The 17,783-nt window shown below is 48.6% G+C and overlaps 1 long non-coding RNA gene across 1 annotated transcript in view; it reads right to left on the reverse strand.

The window, feature by feature from the left end:
• The window catches only part of LOC126487336 (uncharacterized), a 36,307-nt gene extending 18,955 nt beyond the window's left edge, over nt 1-17,352 (reverse strand). Inside the window, exons 1-2 of the long non-coding RNA XR_007588342.1 lie at nt 17,201-17,352; nt 14,902-15,022 (exon numbers count right to left, since the gene is read on the reverse strand). This is a non-coding gene — a long non-coding RNA (uncharacterized lncRNA). The remainder of the gene's footprint in view (nt 1-14,901; nt 15,023-17,200) is intronic.
• Nucleotides 17,353-17,783: the final 431 nt, after the last annotated feature.

Genomic DNA, 17,783 nt, shown 5'->3' on the forward strand with positions numbered 1-17,783 from the left:
AAAAAAAAAAAAAAGGAAAGAAAGAAAAGGTACATAGACTGTAGGTCCAGGCTTTTGACAAATGAATAAACTCAGGCTCCCGAAGAACAAGATCCCTCACCCAGTGAGCAACACAGCTGAGAGCCCAGCTCTCCAGAACCCCAGGACAAACGTGTGCCTTCTAAATCAGATACTGGCAATCTTTCCAGCTAAGAAGCCACTTCCCCCTTTCTCACCATTTTCCAGCAAGTTATGCATTTGCCTTTGTGTAACTAGTCTGAAGCCATAGCTGCTAAGGCTTTAAAGTTCCCGTACCTTAATCTTAAGGTCTCTACAGTTCAAGTCCATAGTTTATACTTGCTGAGCCCCTGTTATTTGTCAGGCAAAGTGTTAACAACCAATAACTCTCAGGCGAATAGGACACAGACCCCAGTCTTCAAGATTACGCGCAGCCAGCAAGGAAAGGGTTGGAGTTCTTTCTGACAAATAGTTTGACCCCTTTGACTAAGCATACCCACCCTCACATCCAGGCCTGAATCTTTACACACGTGCAGAGCGGGTTAGGCAGGATAAGTTACCGAGGTAAGCTACAGCCTGCAAAGAGCTCCTTTGGCTTCCAAAAAATCACTTACCTCCTCCCTACTCCAGGTATGGGTGCCGTGGTTTGGGTATGGAACATCCCTCACAAGCATGTGTACTGGGGGCTTGGGTGCCCGCTACTGGTATTTTGGGAAAGCAGTGAGTCCTGAGACATTTGACCTAAATGATGAATTCATCCTTTAATCGATTCATTATATGATAGCATTATTGGCAGGCAGAAGAAAATGGGAGATAGGGCTTAGTTGGGGCAGGAAGGTCACAGGGGGCATACACTGGAAAGGTTTGTCTTACTCCCTGTCCTTTCTTCTCCCTGCTTCCTGAGTACCATGGGGTGAGCAGCCTCAGCTACATGCTCTGACCACTGTAGTGTTTTGCCTTTCCTCAGACCTAACACAATGGATCCAATCTATCATTGACTTAGCCTCTGAAACCATGAGTGAAAATCAACCATTGCTCTCTTTTAAGTTGTTTTTTTTCTTGGGTATTTGTCAGCACAACAGAAAGCTAGCAACACAAAAGGGACCCTTCTAGTTTCCTAACGTGGAGGGGCAATTAGCCTGGGTTTGAATTATAGTTTTATCAAGAAGAACACAGCAGATAAATTGCCTTGCGTTTCTGAGCCTTGGCACCCACTTTACAAAACTCTCATGAACTCTTAGGAAGTTCAAACACAGCCACTGAACTCCCCAGCTCCATGTGTGGCTCACAGGCAGCCTCAGTGAATCCAACACACCATCCTTTCTCTTGAGGGCTCAGATCAAGTGACCAGGTATCACCTAGAGTATGATGGATACAGAAGTTGTGAGAAACTGTCATAGCTGATTCCCCACCAGGGCACAGAGAAGCTGACTTGCCCTCTTCTTGCTAAGTCTGACTTTCCACCTCAGGTCTGCCCTAACCTTTAGGCCACAGGACTCTTGTGCAGTTGTGGGCGGGTTTCCACAGCTGCAGTGACATCATGGATGCTGTGCCCATGTCAGGACCAGAAGACAGCATGTCACAGGACTCCTCCTTACCCTCCAGCTCTTTCATTCTTTCTACCCCCTCTCCCACGATGTCCCTTAGCCTTGGATCAGAGGCACAGGGTTTATAAGCATGTTCCATTTACAGCTGGGTAAAGGGAACATACCTTCTGGCTCAGCTTCTGTCCCCACTGCTGAAGGACAGAGCTGCTCTGATCTAAGCCATATTTCTGTTTCCAAGTGAGAAGCTGTGGGGAAATGCAATCTCTAACGACAAAAGTTGTCCATGGCGGAAAAGTTGCAGAAGTCTACACTTGCCGTGCATGTGTGTCATAGCCCTGGTGAGCCTTCGTTCCTTCATCTGTCATATGAGAATACCAAAGATGCTCCTTTCGGTTGTGAGGGTGAAATCTGAAAAGGCAGATGAAGTCCTCCCAGCGAGGAGAGTGATCCATATATTCTATTATTTTCTGTGCTCTTGTTTCCTCGACACATCTCCAATACAAACAGGCCTAGGTGGATTAGAAAAAGCAGCCTTATTCATTCTTAGTAAGCAGCTGTATTCTACCTCATCCTTTCCAATCCACAAAAACAAGGCTTTATGTTGACAAATCACCTCCTTTATATTTATGCTTATACCCATAAGTCAGTGCTGTTCTCAATCTTGGCCAGAGAAGTGTCCTCCTGCAGTGGGCAGGAGTCAATGCAGTGACTCATAACTGCTCAAAGTGCTAGGGTACATGACTCGGGTGTACAGCACTAAATAGAACAACTTTTTTCTTGCTTGTTTGCTTATTTTTATTTCTGTTTTTTGAGATCGAGCCCTGACTGTCCTGGAGTTCTCTTTGTAGACCAGGCTGGTCTTGAACTCACAGTGTTCTGCCAGCCTCTGCCTCCCGAGTGCTGTGATTAAAGGCGTGCACCACCACCATCCAGCTGTCTTCTGGTCATGACAAGGGCACACCACTCATGAACTCCCTGCAGCTGAAGTTACCTGCACACAACTGCACAAGAGTAAGCGAACCAGATCAGCCAGCATTCCAGCGGGCAGCCCAGCTGGACTCGGAGGGTTCCAAACACGAAGCAAACGTGTTGAAGGGTGTCCTGGGAGAGTAGGCGGGGTGATATGATCAAGATACATTATATATATGAAGCTGTCAACGAATAAACAAAGCATTAAAAAAGGCAAGGTCCTCCTCTTTCCACCTGAGCTGAGGGAAGCAGAAAGTTAAGGGTGGATCCCAGAGCCCAAGCCAAAGCTGTCTCCTTCTCAGTGTGTTGTGGGGAGTGCTCTTGGCAAGGCTCCCTGTGCAGTGCCGAAGGTGAAATCCATCACCAGTGCCGGGGACTGAGATTAGATAGGGAAAGTAAATCAAGGCTCCCCAGATAAGAAGACACAGCCTGGGGCCTGAAAAATGCAGTTCTCCTGCCAGCTGTCCACTTCTGCGAGCTGCAAAGCAAAGGTTAGGGGGAAAGTAGCTCAGACCCAGGCCCCCTCCCTGAAAAAGTGGGAGGGAACTGTTCCCTCTAACCCCAGGCCCATCTGGAAGGAGCAACGGCATTTTTATTGGACTTTCTCAACAATGCTCGCTCTGTCTCTCTCTGTCTCTCTGTCTCTGTGTGTGTGAACGAGAGAGAAAGAGAGAGACAAAGAGAGAGAGAGAGAGAGAGAGAGAGAGAGAGAGAGAGAGAGAGACAAGAGAGAGAGAGACAAAGAGAGAGAGAAAGCATATCCATTGACATGAGAGATTCAAAATGAAAGTTTAGGTTTAGGTCAGACTGAAATCAAATCTTGAATCTAAATGCTTAATTTTTAAATTTAATTTCTCCTTATCATCTTCCTCCTCCTTCTTCCCAATGAAAAGGATCAAACCTGGGCCTTTATCAGGAGGTGGGTGGGTCCTGCCTGTAATCCTAGCACTTTTGAGGCTTGGGAGGCAGAAGCAGGAGGAACATGAATTTGTGGCCAGTCTAGGCTACATAACAAGAGAATCTCAAAAGCAAAAACAGTAGTCAGGGCTGCACCAATGCCAGGCAGATACTCTACCCCAGAGCTGTGTCTCCGTGTCTTACTCCTTATGTGTAACCTTTAACCTGCTTCATCTCGATGAGCCTTAGTTTCTGATAGGGATAAAGTAAATACCACTTTATGGAACTGGCTTGAAAGCTAAACATGATCGTTTCTGTAGAGCCCTTAATAGACTGGCACACGGAAAGAGCTTGATCCTTTGAACCCTACTTAGACACGCGGCCCATAGAGACTGGGAACACAGGAACCTCCTTTTCGTCTCCTTTGTTTTGCATGGGCTTCTCTTTGTAATGCTCCTAAGGCTACTCCCAGCATACAAATCTGCTCACATCAGCCCCTCTTGTGGAACATTATCAAGCAGTAGATCGTTCCTTTGCCCTCTCTTCCTGAGTCACTGTCACAAGCGCTCCCAAATACAAGAACTCTTCCTACCTTCAAAACTGGATATGAACGCACACCTGATGGGCTGAGACCAGAGCGATAACTAAGAGGCATTCTGACCACAAGGTTCAGGTTAAGAAGGGGGAGAAGATCGTGGTGGCCACATGAAGGCCAAGAGGCTTTGAGAGAAGGGAGTGTCTGGGAAGACAGCTAAGAAAAGTAAAGAATAATCCAGGCAGGAGGTCCCCCAGATAAAGGACTCATATCTCTGCATGCTCCAAGTCTTGCCTTCACCTGCCCCCTCATTATTATCCACTAAGCCACACACCTTCCCTCTGGCCCTGGGGTTGGAGTGTGATGGAAGACATTTACACTGTGCCTCCTGCTCTAAAATTGTCTACTATCTAACTAGAGAAAAAAAAAACAACCCTACCTGGGGTATCTGGGGAGTCAGGGAACCTGCCCTCATTCCCTGAAACCTTCCATGGAATTGAGATAGGCTCTAGACCAGTACTGAAGTGCTGGAAAGGACAGGCCATCGGGAGGCTGGACTGACGTGACAGTGAGGAGAAGCCTGCATGGGAAATCTCATGAAGAATGCTGGGAAGAGAAAAGCAGTGCAGACCTGACAGAACCAACCGTCAGTGCAACAGCAGGACAAGCAGCCAGTGCAGGAGAGCAATCCCAAGGCCTGCCTTCAAATTTTGGCTTAGCAGCAGCCTACTAACTGAGCGATACTGGACAAGCCAACTCTTCATTTGGGTTTATCATTTGGAAAAACGGAGCCTAGTTTTGAGGTTTGTCCTGAAGCTATAAGGTGGCAAGAAAGGCTACTTTATGCAAATTGTATGGGTTCCAGTGATGGGGAATGGGTGTGCTGGCTGGAGGGCCACTGTAAGAAAGAAGACCTCTGGAGACGAGAGAAGGGCTTGCTCTGCCATAATAACGTGGGGTTGGAGGGTGGTTGAGCCATCCTCCTCCTTCTAGCGTTCCTTTTGCGGCCCACCGGGGCTAGGAACACCATGAAGAAAGTCAGAGGCCCACGGACTGACACCCTCCCTCAGTGGAAACCAGACAGTGAGAGGCAGACAGCTACGATCAGGGAGTGACAGAGCATGAGTGGATATACAAATAGACAAGATTAACTATCCCCATTGTATACACAAGAGGCTTTGCTAACACTCGGCCAATTAGAAAACTAATCTAAACAGCCACCGGCTTCCTGGCTCCTCTCAGAGCACTTTGGAACAGCTGTTCGCCTTGCACTTGCTGCTGGCCTAGCAAGTGCCAAGACGTCTTCTTGGGGCTGGGTCCCCACTTAAGCCTCAAGGGCTCCTCAAGAGCCAGGGATTGTGTCACTTCCATGCCTTGCACCCCTTCTCGGACTCTGCCGCTGTGACGTATGCTGTTTCTCCCAGGTCTATGGCTGTGAGACGCCTTCCGAGAAGCCCAGGCAGCAGAGCTGTTACAGCACTTCCCAGGTTACTTGGCCATCCATCTGGCTGAGTCCTTTGATGTCTGACAAGTTGAAGCACAGACAACTCAGCAATAAGATTCCTCTTCATAAAAGAGGATACTCGTGATACATGTACATGACAGGGTTAGAACATGCATATATGTGTGCATATACATATGTTTATATGTATATATATGCATACAGTCTGTAAGTGATCAATGCATGGCATTTCCCATTATCATTATTACTATTCATACACTACTATTTAACTGCCATTTATACTGGCTGCCAGTTACTGAGAGCCCAAGGAACAGGTAGCCTCTTAAGCAGACCTTGATTGTCTCTCTCTGTGTATTTACGCCTTTGTGTCATCCCTCCCCTTGAGTGTGAGTAGTGAGTAGCACCTGCAACTAAACCACTAGCTATGACAAAAACAATGGAGTATGGTGTCCATCATCAGGGAATGTGTAACTCTAACCTCCACCCCTCTGTCTCTCCATCTTTCTGTCTCAGGCTCTGTCTTTCTGTCTCTCTCTGTTGTTATTTCTCTCTGTGTCTCTCTCTATGTGTGTCCCTATCTCTCTGTGTGTCTCTCTTTCTGTCTCTGACCCTCTCTACCTCTTTCTGTCTCTCACTCTGTGTCTCTCTCTCTGTTTCCTTCCCTCCCTCCACCAATCTCAATACAAATATTTTAATGGAGCAAGCCTCCATAGTGAAGGACAGAGGACCGAGGGCAGCCTTGATCAGCAGCAAGTTAAGGACTGAGGTCTCTCAAAGACCAAATTCTGTAGATGACCAGGTAGCCTCAGAAATGGATCTTTCCCGAACTGAGACCTGAGAGCTGGCAGCAGCTCTAGACAAAGCTTGGATTACAGCATTGTGAGACATCTAAGGCAGAGGACCTAAGCTCTACCGGGACTCCTGGAGCACAGGAACTGAGAGTAGCTGGGATTGTCTGAAGCACTACATGTTAGGCAGGGTATACCACTGAACATCTACAACTTCTGAGAGTTACAAGTTCGAGACCAACCTGAGCTGCATAGTGAGAACCTGTCTCAGAAAAATCAGCTCAGGGATAGAAAGTGCAAGGCCCCGGACTCAGTTCACACACACACACACACACACACACACACACACACACACACACACTAAAGTAATTTACTACACAAAGATGAGCAGTAAATAGAAGTTGTGTTCTCAGCACAGCATATGGCCTTTAATCATTCTTTGAATTTTTATTTTCCTCCTTTAAAAAAAAGAGAGAGAGAAAGAAAAAGAAATACAACTCTCTCTAAAATATCTGATCCGGGTGAACTGGAATGATTTCTGATGGAAAGCAGTCTTGTCCAGAAAGGCTTTACCCGCCCTGCTTAGGAATGTGGCTGCTGCAGATATTAAAACAGACCTGCTGGCGTCTGTTCTGAGTGCTGAGCCCTGCCAGAAATGACCTCAGCCTGCACAGCAGGCTCTTACCTATGAAAAGCTGCTGCTCTGGGCTAGATCACAACAAAAGTCTCCTTCCCTAAATCCTTCTCCATCTAGATACCTCAGGGTACACCCGCTACACCAGTGCCTGAGGCACAATATCCCTCGCAAGCCTAGAACTCAAAGACAGGGGCGCAGAACCATCAGGACTCTGAGAGGATGCCGCGAGGCTTATTGTCTGTGACTTTGGTTGAAGGACATGGGCCTCATGGCTGACCTTCATTCTTCTTCCCTTTCCCCGCCCTTGACAGTTCTGAGGGACTTTGTTCCTTCGTCACGTGCTATGAGGGGCACCCTCCAGGAAAGGCCAGGACTCTTAAAGTGGAACCAAAGACTGGAAATCCTCATAGCAAAGACTCCTCACCACTGAGCTTCTACCCTGGGCTTTGGGTCTCACCCTGCTTCACCCAGGTCCCATTGTCAAGTGTGAACACATCAAAGAGGACGTGGAGATTTCTCTGTTAGTGAATCTCCCAGCCGGGTCGCTAACATATTCCAGCCTCCAAGCCCAACCTATCCCTTTACAGTTTCAACAAGGGTAACAGCTGAGAGTTATCCACCTCACTCCTGGATGCAAAGCACTCCACCTTAGTTCTTTCTCCCTAGGATCCTATAGAACTTTTAGCCCCATTTAGTAAAAGAAAATATGGTAGCTCATGCTATACTCTCCCATGCTTGCCCTTTGTCCTTTCTTCTGTGCTGTCCTCTAGACAGATGAGCTAAGAAGCCTTATGTGGAGTGGACTGACAACCATTCTCTAAGCCTGGAGACCTGGGTTTTGAGTTCTGGGCCTGCTACTAAAAATGAGTGATGACTCGGAGTGGTCAGCTCCATTTGACTGGCCAAAGAGCAAGAACGGTCCAATCATATAGAGTAAGTGCCTTTCAGCAGGAAGTGATCAGCATGCAAATGAGAAGGGAAGAAAGAGGCAAGTGGGTACCGTGGATCTGAGAGTCACAGTGGTGGGAAAAGCCTGGGGCTGTGGGTCAGGAGACTGTGCCTAGGACCCGCTTTGCTTTAGCTCTTGCTCGCTGTGCTACTGTGGGAATCCGAGTTCCTCTGAGCCATCGCTTTTCCCTTCATTGTAAGTGACAAAAGGGTTGAAGCTGATAAACTGGACAGCCTTTGAGTCACTTCTAGACCCGAAGCGGGATGCTTTGATTCAGTTTCCTCTTGGGAAAAGAGAGTTTTCCAACTCAAAGGGCAGTGCTTTGCCGTTGTGCAATCAATGCCGTCTGGAGCTTAAGCAGGAAGAGGCCAGGAGAACCCTGTGCCTCAACTTTCCCTAAACATGATCCTGGCTCCTTTCCCCGTCAGCAGCATGTCTTTGAGACCTCTTTTCGGTAAGAAGGTGAACTCCCAATGTCCTGTGTCCTTGACTGTCACCAGCCAGCGATTATTGCTCAAGTCAGTCACACTCCAGACAGACTGGCACTTGGCTGATCTCTTCCGGAAGTCTGGACGCCTGGGTTGAAGGTTAGTCACAATACCCAGTGCCCAAGGGGACCCAGGGGAGGCCTGCAGCTGCTCTCAGCTGTCGGAACAATGCAGACCCTGTCAGGTCCCCAGCTGAGCCCTCTTTCAGGGTTGTTCGGATTGCAGTATTAACTGGAGGCCACTCAGCTGCTTCCTGTTCCTTGAGCCTCGGCACAGAGGCCTTAGCAAAGATGCTCAACTTGGTTCTTCATCTAACCAGAGCCCCCAGCATCATCTCATAACATAAATGTCTCCCATTGGAAAAAGGGCCCCAGGGACCAAGAGCCCAAGGCCTCTATTTTCACACGTGTCAGCCAGACTCAGGGATAAAAGCAAAACTCAGGGTTCAGGAGCCTTGAGGCCGTACTTTTAGAGTCTCTTGGGTTATGACGGTAGTCTTCTTGCAAGTGTCCCCCACAGTCATACACTCATGGAAAATATTTATGCTAGTGAATACCGTCTATTTCAGCGAGGCGCGTCCTGCCTGCCTGTTAGAGCTCAGCTGTCCCCAAGCTTAAGGGTCATCTCCCATCTCCACAGTAAACCCCAATCCTCCCAGTGGCTGGTCTAGTAATTATTATCAGCCTCTGCCCAACCCCCACCTCTCATTAGTGTCCCTCCACCACATACCTGGGAGAACGACCCTCCAGTGTGTAAGTTACAGCTCCTCCTTCCCTTTGAACTGTGGGGGATTCTTTTTTTTTCTTTAGTTTTTGTTTGCTTGTTTTTTAGGGGTTTCTCAAGACAGGGTTTCTCTGTAGCTTTGGAGCCTGTCCTGGAACTAGCTCTTGTAGACCAGGCTGGACTCGAACTCAGAGAGATATGCCTGTCTTTTTTGCCTCCTGAGTGCTGGGATTAAAGGCATGTGCCACCACTGCCTGGCTCTGTGGGGGATTCTCGCTTCCTGATTATTGACTCTCAAGAAGTCCCATCTGGGAGCTCGCCCTGTGGCTACAGTTGGAACCCAAGGTCAATTTAGGGATATGTAAGGGAAGCTGACTCCTATCACATGAACCATGTTTCCAAATGACCCAGGGGAGGAACATCCTTGCTGCCACCAAGTCCACTCTGACCTTGTCTTCTCTTGCAGGATTGGAGAACGGGCTGTATAATAAGGACCACAGCTAAGTGGCCCTCAGACCTGGAGAATCACGGAATGGAATAGCCAGGCAGGGATGCGGAAGGTCAGCGAAGACTAGACATAAGTCCAGAGTCTAGCTCCGTTCTCCGCGGCCTCCAGAGCAGCCTAGTTTCCTGAATGCTTTTCTCAAGTCCTAATGAAAACAAGTTGGAGCCACGGCTGGGACTGGGGCGGGGGCTGCGGAGTGGAGTTTATAGGCACTCGCATTTTCTTAACAGCTCCCTCTCACTCACACATTCTTCTACATTTTACCCTTTTATTAATGTGGCATCCTTCCCAGGCCACTTTATGGGACCATGTGTGTTTCCACTTAGGCCATGATTGAGTCTGATCGCATCTCTCTGCACGAAGAACCCTCAGATCTTGCCCACGGCCTTCCCACCTCACCCTGCAGAGTCTCATCATTTCAGTTGCTCCAGGGCTCTGGTGCTCATCTCTCAACTCAGTCCCAAGTACCCCGTGGTTGTTTCTCGCTGTGCCTCTGCCTTAGGGTCATACCTCATCTGGACTCCCGAAGAAGACAACCCAATTTGATGACTCACCCAAATCTGCCATGACTCCTGGAACCTTGCCCAACAATCAGATCTGCTCAGAGAATGAAAAGGGAGATTTGCTACAACGGAAGGCTTTCAAAGGAGTGTGCGTTGAGCCCTGAAGGCCATTGCCAAAGAGCAGCTCCAAAGGAGCGCAGCTTTCCAAGGGGCCCACTCTCAAAGGCATGGCATGCATTTTTGGAAAGTCAAGCTTTGGCGTGCTTATTAAAAAAGATATTCACGGCGCCTGTAGCAACTCTACACGCTGAGCTTTTCTGTCCTCGGCAGCTCAGTTCCAGGAACTAGGACCGAATCTGCTGCTCCCTTGCTCCCTTCGAGCCCTGCTTCCCTTTACCCGCCCCTGCTATCTGGAAGGTTGCTCTGTTTCACTCGGATATGAAGTGGCAGGCTTGGTGGCAGCCCTGTGATCTTTGAAAATGTACCCTCTGGGAGCTGCATTTCCTTCCTCTGTAAACCCAGGAAAGAATTCCACGCTCCTCAGGGCGGCAACAAGTGAAGTTGTGTCTGTTTGGAGGCCTGGCTTCCGGAGGCCCTGGCAAGGGTTAGGAGATCGCGACTCTAACTAATACTATAAAATTAGCCCATATCTACTGACACGTTTGTGAATTGCTTTTATTCTCTAATTGCCCACCTTGTTCCCTAGGACCTGCCCCAGAATGTCTGCGGGCGGCAGCCGATTCCCCATTCCCTGTTCCATAGCGGGAGTCTCTGGGCCACTTGGGAAGGGCAGGCCTGGCATCATTTTTCCCAGTAGGCTCTGGGAGAGGCATTAACGCCACAAGGCTTGATGTGGGATGTTTTTACAGGTATTGTTCATCTGGTGGGCAGATGGAGCTTTGCTGCAAGACACACTTCTGTCTTCCAGATGGAAAGTGCCTGGGAGACCCGAGCTGGGACTAGCCTATCTCTTCTTGGAGCCAGTATGGGGGTATACATGACCTCCTTCTAAGCCCCTACTTAAGCCAACTTACAGTGGGCTATGCCTTTGACCCCTGGAACTTATGTCCTGTCAACTATTTGGTAACCTCCACCCTCTATCTTAAATAGTCTCTCTCTCTCTCTCTCTCTCTCTCTCTCTCTCTCTCTCTCTCTCTCTCTCTCTCTCTCTCCCTGCCAGGAAAAGAATAATGCTAGTCACAGTAATAATTGTGCTGGCTGTTTTCCCACTGGGTTTATGTATCCTTCATGACAGTGTATCTCAGGAAGCTGCATCATGACACAGAGGGTATTTTTCCTGAAGGAAACGGACTTAAGAAGCGGTTGCCTGTGCCTGCCTTGTCCCCCTTGGTAACACATGCCATTGGATAGCATCAACTCCCAGTTCTCTACCCCAGAGCTCAGGTCGCTGCCTAAGCAAAGCAGGAACATCCCTTGCCTCACATTAGGGATGAGCCTTTCTTGAGTTGAGTTTCTATGGAGTCCCATGCTAAAGTGCTTTCTATCTCATCACTTCCGGTCAAAGCTCTTCCAGTCACAAGGTGCAGAAGTCTGTTCCCAAAAGTTCATATGGAACGTGATCATTGTAGTAACAATGAAGTAATTTCAAACAAAGGAAGTATCAGGTTTCAGTGTGGCTTTAAATTATATCCTTATTGTCATGGAAGTTTCGTTTAGCTCCCTACAAGCCAATGATTATAAGATTTATGTTTTTATTACTTCAATTTTTTTGAGACAGGGTTTCTCTATGTTATAGCTCTGACTGTCTGGGAACTCACTTTGTAGACCAGGCTGGCCCCTAACTCACAGAGATTCCCCTGCTTCAGTCTCCTGAGTATTGGAATTAGAGGCATGTGCCACCACCGCCTGACTTTAAATTCTTAAGAGAGAAAAACAATTTTTTTTTCTGGCCAGCATACTGGCTGGTCTTGAGTATCACTCCTAGGTGAAACATCTGGGATTCAGGGCTGGAACACATGGTAAAAGCATGTCTAAGGGGTGAGAGGGATGGCTCAGTAGGTCAAGACCCTTACTCTTGTTAAATCTCACAACTTGACTCTGGTCTTCAGAACCCAAATGGTAGAAGGAGTGAACCAACTCCCACAAGCTGTCCTCCGACCTCCACACAGACATGTGACAAACATGCATGTATATACATGCTAAATAAATAAATACATGTGAAAACTTGTTTAAGGGCCTGGAGAGCTAGCTCGGTAGTTAAAAGCACTGGCTGCTCTTCCAAAGGACCCAGGTTTACTCCTCATCACCTACATGGTGGCTCACAACCATCTGTAATTCCTATTCTAGAGTATCTAACACCCTCTTCTGCTTTCCAAGGATACCAGAAATACAAGTGGTACATAGACATACAAGCAGGCAAAACACCCATACTCATAAAAGAAAATGAAAACAAAAATAAGAAGGTATAGCCGGGCGGTGGTGGTGGTGCACGCCTTTAATTCCAGCACTCGGGAGGCAGAGGCAGGCAGATCTCTGTGAGTTTGAAGCCAGACTGGTCTATAGAGTTAGTTCCAGGATAGTCAGGGCTACACATAGAAACCCTGTCTTGAAAAACCACAAAAAAAAAAAAAAAAAAAAAAGAAAGAAAGAAAATAAAATAAGAAGATATTAAAAACCAAAATATGTTTAAGATAGATAGAGGAGGCTGCCTGCAGAGTGGTTCTCAGGTGTAACCTCAGCACTTGGGAAGTGTATGCAGAAGGGTCAGGAAATGAAAGACACAGTGAGTTTGAAGTCAGTGTGGCTTCCGTGAAACCTCATCTCAAAAATACCCAAACCCAACCATACAATAACAAAACAGATAACAAAGCCTGAAAGGGAGAATGAACTATGCTCTGAGTAGCAGCCTGGGCGGTACCCTCCCAGCGGTGTGTCTGGTGTACCCCCTTGCAGTTCGGGGTTCAGCCAAAGGGAACACTAACATCCACCCCAAGTGACTGACCCATCTTAAGGCACACCGGGCCGGAGCCCGGATGCTGGCGACGCACAGTTCTACTGAAGCAGCTGCTGTGTCATTGCCAACTGAAGGAAACGGTGACGTTTCTCTAAAGAGCACTTCCCGAGGTGTCCCGTGAAAAGAGCACGGAATTGGAGCTTAGCTTCTGATCTAGCTGGCCTTGACCCACAGAACTGCCTGGCCTTCGCTTTCTTCCTCGAACTCTCAGACTTGCATAATATGTAAATAATAAGGCTATTGTGAATAATAATTAGTAGGCTGTTTGTCCTTTCCCACCTGATTCACACACCCCCCACAACATCCCAGAAACACATTAGATCGGGGATGTTTGCCCCATGTATTTGTTAGGGTCTCGGCCAGCTACTTCTCTCCTGTGACAGCCCACCCAGCCCCACCAGCGAGAGGGGGGGCAGAAAGGCAGGGTCTTTCTGGGGATGAGGATGGTTCTAAACGCATGCTCTCCAGCCCCACCAGCGAGGGACAGCTGGGTCAAGCGCTCCTCTAACAGGACGGTGTCCAGGTGGACTGGGAAGAACAATGGGAACGCGAAGCAAAGCCTTGGCAGGTGAGGATAGTCTGTGGAGCTAGGAAGGGATGTTGGAAAATGGTATGGGTTCCCAGGGGAGGTGGCAGGAGGAGAGGAAATGGTTTGTGCCACTTGGCATGAAATGAGTAACATTGAAGGGCTGTGCAAAATGCCATGCTAATCGGCACCTGTTCCTTCTGGAATCAGCCCCTGGAGGCCATGGCATCTGAGGTCGAAGCTGGTTTTAGGGCTTGCCAGGAAAGGAAGTACAATGCATTAAGATCCACTCTAGTGCTGAAAGATGCACCGGTGCTAAGTGGGATGCCGAGGAGGAAGGTGACCCCAGCCTCCTTTGCCCTTTCCTGGCCTCGGATGCTCTGCCCCGCATTCCCAGTCCCCTCCCAGGCAGATGGCTGAGAATTCTACAGGGGCCTCTGAGTACACCCTTGGCTACTAGCCACATTCCGGAGCAGCATATGTTTCATCTCAAGCCCACAAGGTTTGTACTTCCAAGTGGAGCCAGAAAGAAAACCTTGGCCCAGGCTGCAAATTTCTCCAGAGAGGTGGGGGTCAGGGAGGCCCTCCGGGAGGTTGGAGCTCTTTTTGTTGAGGATATTTGCGTTTATGTGAAGCAAGGTCTCAAATCAGTGCTATCCTGATTTCCTGATGCATACATCCTCAAGTCCTCAAAGAACCCACGTGAATGCTCTTATCCAAATGTCCCCACATGCCTGTGGCCCCTTGGTACCAGTTCCTCCCCTTGGCCTGAATTTCTGACCGGTACAAAATCAACAACACACAGCCCAAGGGCTTTAAGTGGTGGTGATGGGGAGGGGGGATAAGCGGGTCCTTGGAACTCATCTGCACGTGCTCTAGGCTCGCTGACCCTCAGGAATGCATGTCTCCTGCCCAGTACCAAGTCTTCATGGACCAGAGTGGAAAGGAAGGGAGAGTAAAGGGAAGAAAAGGGAAGACCAGAAAAGAACCAGTGGCGGAGGGGCTGAGGAGAGCCTGGGCTGAAAGAGTGGGTCCCTTCTGGTGGGTGGTGATGCAAAGCAGGGATGATGGGAGCCCTCAGCCGCTGGGGTTCTGCTCTGTGGCAAGCTCGGGGATTTCTGACAGCAAAGTAAACTGTGGTGTGCTGAGTTTACCCAGCTCCAATAAGCATCGTTTGGAGTGTTTAATGTTTCCTTCTCACTGAATTGGCTGACAGGCCCTGAGATGCCGTCGGCCCCTTTCTGTATATTGGGAAAGAAAGGGATGGGACAGGAGGTAGAGAGCCGTCGGGAAAGTCAGCATCGCTGAGCCCAGTTCGGATGCAAGCTGGAAAGATCTGGCTCTCCTAGCCCGGAAGTCCATGAAAATGAGAGAGCCTGAAAGGCAAGCTGGTGCCCTCACCTCACTCGTCCAGGTTGGGCCTGGGTACCCACAGTCGCTCTGACCCTGTGCAGAGTGCAGCCCAGCACCCGGACCCTTCTCCTTGTGTTCTGGATGAAGCTCTGTCTCAGGCAGCGTGGTTCTGTGGATTGAGCAGGGGATGGTCAGACCACAAAACAAATCAGGAAGACCCCAGAGCTCAGCACGAAATCGCAAAATAAACTCCAGTCTGGCAGGACGCCCAGTCCAATGTACTGGTGGGTTCTGCGCTAAGTTAGGGTGAATGTGTTGAGTACAGGGGAGAATAGAAACTCCGCTGCTCTCCAGGAAGACTCCTGGGAAGAAACGGTTGCTTTTCGGTGGCACAGAGGACGAAACTGAGATGGAAGGACCATCCAGTGAAGACGGGGAGAAAGGGAGAGGACCTCAGAGGAGAGGGTGCTGTTCGGACCGTAAGGATGGAAAAAAGCAGCAGAGCGCAGCGTATGAGGAGAGGAAGGAGGAAGAAAAGGATTTGAAGATGATGAGGATGGGCCAGATGAGTGAGGAAGGGCGTGGCAGAGGCTGTATCTCTGGGCAACTGTTACCCATTCCCATTGCAAGTATGCAAAAACAGAGAATACTCTAGAACCATAGTATGAGAGCAAGTTACCCTGAGGTGAAGAAGAGAAGGGGAGGCAATGACAACCAGGCAGCAGTCAGGCTAATGACCAGAAGGTGGGGTCCCTATGAAGGACTTGGCACAAAGAGGAAAGGGTAAGAAGACAATATGGCCACGATGCTCCTCTCAGGGTCTAAGAGCAGCAAGGTAAAGGGGAAAAAAACACTTCTTTGTTATTTTTGAGGCAAGGCCTTGCTTAGACAGGCCGGGAACTCACAGCTATTCTCCTGCCTCAGACTCCCAAGTGCTGGATTTATAAGTATATACCACAATGCTCAACTCAAAACCATATATTTTAATCAATTTTTTTAAAAAAGCAAGTGTTGGAGCTGAAGAAATGGCTCAGCAGTTGAGAGTACTACTACATTTGCAGAAGACCTGGGCTCAGAACTCACATGCTGGCTCACAAAGACCTGTAACCCCAATCCTGGGGAATCCAGTTTTCTTCTGCACACACAGGTGCACATATGCTCTAGGCAAACACACATATGCATTAAAAACAAAGAAACAAACAAAACATAGGAGGCATTCCCTGCCTGCGGTTATGGAGACCAGAGAGAATTTAGTCAGGGTAATGATGAGGGGTATGTAAGCCTGGCAAGGTGACTCATTCAATCATATTGTCCTGGGTTTCCATGTCTTCATCTCTAATCGGCGATTTATAAATAGCCAAGGATCTGGGCATGGAGGCTCAGCACTTGTGTTCAAAAGCAAGAAGATTGTTGTGGATTTGAAGCCCAGCCTGGGCTGAGGAGTGAGAGCTTTTACACAGGTAAATAACAATAAAAACAGCCAAAGAAGTAACACAGATTAGTAGCTTTAATGAGTCCTATGGAGCCCTAGAGGTTGCTAGGTGCCAGGAGGATGCAGGGAGAGGCAGAGGGAAGGATGGGAGGAAGCTCAGCAGGTGGGGCCCGTGTGCCCAGCCCCCTTGAGTTGCAGCTGTTGCATTGGGGCTGTCGTAGTTGACTGTGCACCTGCGCAGCAGGGCCTTGCAGGAAAGACTTACTACTGTATGTCTATAAAAGGATTGCTTGGAAACCACAAAGGTATGATTGCTCCTGGGAGTCTGCACCAGCTGGGAGAACTACCCTCCTCCAAGGGGGACTTGCAGGGAACACATGGAACAAGTTTGGGGCCCAGGTCCCAAGCCAAACATTCCAGCCTGTGGTTGGATCACTGGTGCTTGTGTATGGCTCAAAAGCATACACACACACACACACACACACACACACACACACACCTAGCACAAGTACTTGTTGTTCTCACTTGGTTCAGGAATGAGACAAACAACACGGATGGTACAGAGTACTTTCCCCGGGGCTGGGCCTTCAGCTGGCACCATGAGTCAGTAATAAGACTTGCAATAGTAAATAGCAAGCACCAGCCACACTGTCTTGGGCTCTTTCTGAACAGGCACACAGCTACCCACCCTAAGGGAACATTGCTCCACGAGCTAAAACCCTGTCGGCAAACTCAGATCCAGGCAGTTTCTCTAAAAATAAAACCGCACCTTCACCACCCACCTTGGTATCCTTCCAGGCTCCTGGGAAGGCAGAACCTGTTTTTAGCAGGCAGCTATGCCTGCCTGGCCTTTAGATGAGACCACCGGCTTCCTCCCTAGCTGTAGCCCAGAGAGAACACGGCCATTTCCCATACCTTGCAATCTCTTCCTGGTTCAGGAACTGTTGACGCATACAGCTTTGAACTCCAGTTTCATGTCTTCAGACTTCTCCCGTCCCATCTGTTTACTCTCTACAGCTGTGGAGAAAGAGATTCTTCAGGAAACCTGTAAAGGACTTTGAACTTGCTTAGAGGGAAGCATAAAAGGGGGCAGAGACTGAGCTGCATTTCAAATCCAGAACCATCCAGGGAGAAAGTGCACCCTCTCCTGGAGGTGGGCAATGAGGAGAGCAGGGGGCCTTGGAGCAGTTCTGGGGGTGACAGGGTAAGTGAAACAGGACAAGGTGTGAGTGTGTGTGTGTGTGTGAGTGTGTGTGTGTGTGTGAGTGAAGATGTGTGTGAACATGAATGTGTGTGTGTGAAGATTTGAGTGTGTGTGAAGATATATGTGTGTATGAAGATGTGTGTGTAAGTGTGTGTGAAGATGTGTGTGAGTGTGTGTATAGGTGTGTGTGAAGATGTGAGTGTGTGAAGATGTGTGTGAGTGTGTGTGAAAATGTATGTGAGTGTAAGTGTGTTTGTGAAGATGTGAGTGTGTGAAGATGTGTGTGAGTGTGTG

This window comes from Alexandromys fortis, unplaced genomic scaffold (genome assembly GCF_014885135.2).
Source record: "Alexandromys fortis isolate MF-2015 unplaced genomic scaffold, M_Fortis_MF-2015_v1.1 scaffold_168, whole genome shotgun sequence".
Classification (NCBI taxonomy): Eukaryota; Metazoa; Chordata; class Mammalia; order Rodentia; family Cricetidae; genus Alexandromys; species Alexandromys fortis.